Below are 5,823 nucleotides of genomic sequence, written 5' to 3' on the forward strand. Positions count from 1 at the left end.
GCGCCTCGCCGGCCATCCGCGCCCCGCGCCGCCCGACCTCGCCGCAGAGCTCGGCCGCGAGCCGCCTAGCTCCTCCCTCCGGCGACCGCCATCGCCTCGCCGGAGCCGCAGCTCCCCGGCGCGCCCCGTCCTCGCCCCGACAAGATCCAGCGCCCCCGCGTCGACCCCGGCCGGATCCGCCCATCCCCGGCCGTCTCCCTCCTCTCCGGCGTCTTCTCCGGCCACCGCGCAGCCCGTCTCTGGCGAGCTTCGAAGTCCGTGCCCCGATCTAGAACGAGGTTGACTTTTCCCCTTCCTCGATGTTGCCTAAGTCCCGAATATTTTGTCATTATCATGCCATGTTTATCGCATCATATATCCATGCATACTACTCCGTTTTGTGCGTGTAATATGTCAAATTGTTCGTCTCAACGAGTACTTCATTCCATTCCATTGCATCAAGTTCATTTGAGCTCATCTTGATGCCTGAATCATCATTGCAAGAGTGTTTTATGATGTTGTCTGCTGTCTGTTAACAGAACTTGCTCTTTTGTCATTTTTGCCATGTTTGATGTGTGCATCCTATGAGGTTGATGTCTACATATGTTTTGATCTATGTCATTCCATCTTTACAGTGGTGTATGCCATGTATTTTTGTGATCAATGTGGTAACTAGCACAAGCATGCAAACTAGGCATCGTGATGTTGCTGATTTTAGTCCCTGTTCTGCTGTTATTTTGATGCCATGTAAACATGTTGCTACAGAGAGATCCATGCATATTTTGAGATACTTCAGTAAGGGTGTCTTGAACATATGATTATTGTCTATCCATTCATGCCCCTGGTTGCAATTATGGAGTAGTCGAGCATGTCATTTTCGTGCTCTACTTTTGCTCCAAAATGTTTCCTGGCAGATTGTTTACATGTTATTCACTTTTGCCAAGGTTGTTGTAGTTGATCCTTGCATGCTATGAACTTGTTCTTGCCTTGGTTTGTTTCATAAACATGTCTTATTGATGATGCTATGCTTATCTTGTCATGCAATGACTTGTGGTGATTGAATCGAGCTTGATAAGTAGGGTACTTGCTGTTGCTATTTTGCAAGGCTGAATCTGTTATTTCGTGATGCTATCTAAACTACTTCTATAAATCATTCTATGCATAATCTAGAGATGTTCACTAAGGGTGTTTTGTTCTACATGTCATGCTCTATCCATCCATGCCCATGGTTGCAATTAGAGTCTTCTGTAGCTTATTGTAATCTTGCTCCAAATTTGCTAAATAATGTTGCTGTCAGCCTGTTAACATTAATTTCAGTTGTTGCCATGCTTGTTGTTAGTGATACATGTACCCTATGAACTTGCTCTTGCCATGCTTAGCTTCATGAACATGCCTTCTTACTGTTGGTTGCCTTGCCATGCCATATATTGCTCTGTGGTGAGTGGTACAAGCTCATCAACATGCCTTCATAGTTCTGTTCCTGCCATGTATGAATCTGTATTATAACTTGCTATGTTTACATGGGTGCCATCATTTCTTCTGATCCTTTTTGGCTCATGGTTAGTAAGGGACTTTTGATCTATGCAATTAGTAGATTCATGCCATGCCTTTGTTTGCCATTATAAGTTCCTGTAACATGTTGTTTATTAGCTCTAAACATTGCAACCTGATATTATTTTCTGCAAAGTCTGAACTGTTATTATTTGCAATCTTGCCATGTGTGTTTAAGTATGTTCTAGTGATTTCTGTAGATAGCTCACTGTTCATATTTTGTAATGCTTTACCTGTACATCATGTCCATGTCTTTTGTTTTCATGTTGAGATACTGTAGAATGTTGTTTTGATGCTTGCATATATGCCTAGTTGCTGTTTTGGACAGCTTGTCCTTTAAACTTATATGGAGTGTATGTGTTGAACCGTTGCTCCGTTTTGAGTGTGCTCTATATGAAACTTGCTTAGAATTGCATGTAGTTTCATATCATCATGTTGCATCCTTGTTTTGAGGTGTTTTCTTGATGTTTGTATGCATTTTGCGTCAATGCCATGTTTAACTTGTTTTGCTCATATCTTCTAGGCCGTAGCTCCGAATCTAATGAACTTTATATGTAACTTGACTAGAATCTCGTGTAGATCATCATGGTGCATTTTAACTTGATGTTTAACAACTTAAACATAAGGTTTATTCAGATCTAGACCAATTTCGAAATTTGCATATGAGGACTTACCGGAATTGTTATATGTTGTTTCCGGCCTCATTTAAACTTGCCTTGATGTGTTGCTCTTGTTTGCATCATCTCTTGCCATGAGTAGCTTCATGTAGCTTTGGCATGCATCATGCTTGTTGTGCATCATGTCATGTTCATGTGTGGTGTGTTTACCTTGTTGTGTGCTTCTTTTCGATAGTTCCTGTTTCGTTGCGATCGTGAGGATTCGTTCGTCTACGCTTGGTTCGGCTTCATCCGTTCGTCTTCTTCCCGGACTCGTTCTTCTTCCTTGCGGGATTTCAGGCAAGATGACCGCTACCCTGGATCTCACTACTATCATTGCTATGCTAGTTGCATCGTTCTATCGCTATGCTGCGCTACCTATCATTTACTCTTCAAGCCTCCCAAATTGCCATGAACCTCTAACCTTTGACACCCTTCCTAGCAAACCGTTGCTTGGCTATGTTTCCGCTTTGCTCAGCCCTCTTATAGCGTTGCTAGTTGCATGTGAAGTCGAAGATTTCTCCATGGTGGACAGGATTATGTTGGGATATCACAATATCTCTTATATTATTAATGCATCTATATACTTGGTAAAGGGTGGAAGGCGCAGGCTTATGCCTGGTGTTTTGTTCCACTCTTGCCGCTCTAGTTTCCGTCATACCGGTGTTATGTTCCCGGATTTTGCGTTCCTTACGCGGTTGGGTGATTTATGGGACCCCCTTGACAGTTCGCTTTGAATAAAACTCCTCTAGCAAGGCCCAACATTGGTTTTACCATTTGCCTCACCACCACCTATACTTTTCCCTTGGGAGTCGCTCTCTCGAGGGTCATTTTTATTTTAGCCCCCCCGGGCCAGTGCTTGTCTAAGTGTTGGTCCGAACCGAGCAACCTGCGGGGCCACCTCGGGTCAACTCGAGGGCTGGTTTTACTCGTAGCTTGACTTATCCGGTGTTGCCGTGAGAACGAGATATGTGCAGCTCCTATCGGGATTGTCGGTGCATCGGGTGGCTTTGCTGGTCTTGTTTTACCATTGTCGAAATGTCTTGTAAACCGGGATTCCGAGTCTGATCGGGTCTTCCAGGGAGGAGGTATATCCTTCGTTGATCGTGAGAGCTTATCATGGGCTAAGTTGGGACACCCCTGCAGGGTATAATCTTACGGAAGCCGTGCCTGCGGTTATAGGCAGATGGGAATTTGTTAATATCCGGTTGTAGATAACTTGACACCTGATCCGAATTAAAACACATCAACCGTGTGTGTAGCCGTGATGGTCTCTTTTCGACGGAGTCCGGGAAGTGAAAACGGTTTCTGGGTTATGATTGACGTAAGTAGGAGTTCAGGATCACTTCTTGATCATTGCTAGCTTCACGACCGTTCTGCTTGCTCTCTTCTCGCTCTTATTTGCGTATGTTAGCCACCATATATGCTTAGTCGCTGCTGCAGCCTCACCACTTTACCCCATCCTTTCCCTTTAAGCTTTGCTAGTCTTGATACCCATGGTAATGGGATTGCTGAGTCCTCGTGGCTCACAGATTACTACAACAATAGTTGTAGTTACATGTTATGCGATGATCATGACGCGAGAGCGATGCTTGCTTGCGTTGAGTTTCTTCTTCTGCTTCTTCTTCGATCAGGGGATAGGTTCCAGGTCGGCAGCCTGGGCTAGCAGGGTGGATGTCATTTGAGTTTCTGTTTGTGTTTCATCCGTAGTGGGATGATGCTCTTATGTATTATGATGTTGTATTCGTGTGGCATTGTATGCCTTTTGTATGTATCCCCATCTATTATGTAATGTTGATGTAATGATATCCACCTTGCAAAAGCGTTTCAATATGCGGGTCTATCCTTGGTGGGACCTTCGAGTTCCTTTTGGATAGGGTCGCATATTGGGCGTGACAAGTTGGTATCAGAGCCTTGACCGACCCTAGGAGCCCCCTTGATTGATCGTGTAGTCTGGCCGATGTTGAGTCTAGTATAAACTATTTTCAGAGTCTAGTTATATCGGAGAGTAGGAATTATTTGTACTCCTCAGCCCCTTCGTCGCTCTGGTAAGGAATCTTGACGTAGGTGTTTTGAATTACTCCTCTTCCCCTTCAAAATTTTCTTTAGGATCACGCAGTTGGTTTTTCGATTGTTGGTTCTCATCTCTTTTCATCCGGTGCATTTCTCGTCAAGTTGACTCGAGCCTCTTCATCGTTGCCAAGTTCAATCCTCAGTCCGCTGTCAACGAAGTTGTTTCTCTGCCCTCAGTTGTCTTCTTTTCCCACCCACCCACCCTTTTTCCTTCTCGGAACCGGAGTCCGTAATCGAGTATCCATCCTACTCGTGTGAAGTCTTTGCTTTCTTTCCTCAATGATTTCAACCGGTGTTTTCTCTTCAAGATATTCGTCGATTTCCCCTTCCAAGTTGTCTTTGTTTTCCCGCCCTCCCACCCTTTCTCTTCCCGGAGTCCGAGTCTCTCTCTCGACCATCTATCTCATTCGTGCAGAACCTCTTCAGTCTTCCCTCAATCATTTCAATCAGTGAATTCTCGTCTCGGTGGACATTCTTCATCTCTTCTCCGGTGGACTCAATTCATGTTTTTCGGTGGTGATCGTATTCTTTTCCTTGGATCAAGTGTTTTCCTTGCTCGTTCGTCTCTCGCCAGTTTATCCTTCCGGAGTGCTCAAGACATCTCAGGAGATTCGTCTGTGTTCGAATTAATTCGAGGTTGTCACCTCATTTAAATATTTCAATTGTTCCAGTGTATCATCTATATGTTCAACAACCTTTCCAACAGTGTTATCTCTTCAGTGGGCCCTAACCCACAGGTCTTTTTCCAGGATCTTACCTGACTCTTCTAATTTTCCTCGGAGTTACTCTCAAATTCTTTTTGGAGTTTGACGTAAGAATGGATCCCATCAGTCACATTTCTTCTCCAAGATTGCTTTCAAATTCATTTTCAATGTTGGCTCAACCTCTTTGCTTTTCATTCTACCGGGGTATCTCAGTAATTTTGGTGGTGTTTCTCGTCGTCTTATGAAGACCGAAGATGAGTTCCTCTTAAATCTTGTTCATTCTATCAAAGTTTCGCAGTTCTAGCCTCATGTTATCCTCTCGAATTATTCCATTTGTCAGATATTCCTTTTCTCACCCATCCGGAGTATGTCAGGAGTTGATTTTCCATTTCTTTTCATCGGAGGCCATCATTCCAGGAGAATTCTTCATCCTCACATTTCACTAATCGTTATCCAATTATTCCGATGCTTCCTTCAAGTGTTCTTTAATCAGCTCATGATCTCTTTGTCCTTTTGCATCTAAATCTCCTCAATCATATTTGTTCTTCTAACTCTTCCCGGTGATTCAGTCTCCTTCATCAGTCATTTTCAAATTCTTACGGTGGTTCGTTCAAGATTCTTTTTCTTTGATTATCATTTCAATCCATTCGTTCTTTCAATCCTACCGGTGGCTCAGGAAGACCTTCTCAAGTTTGCGATATGTCACTTCTCAATCCTTTTGCCAAGAAGAATAAGTAGTATGCAAAATCCATCGATTGTCATCAATTTAATTTGATGAAGGAAAAGCATACAATAAATCTTATTCTTATTTCATCCAAGTGATTAATCCCTTCCGTCGGAGTTTGTTCTTGATGAATAAA

This window comes from Triticum dicoccoides, chromosome 1B (assembly GCF_002162155.2).
Source record: "Triticum dicoccoides isolate Atlit2015 ecotype Zavitan chromosome 1B, WEW_v2.0, whole genome shotgun sequence".
NCBI classification, from domain to species: Eukaryota; Viridiplantae; Streptophyta; class Magnoliopsida; order Poales; family Poaceae; genus Triticum; species Triticum dicoccoides.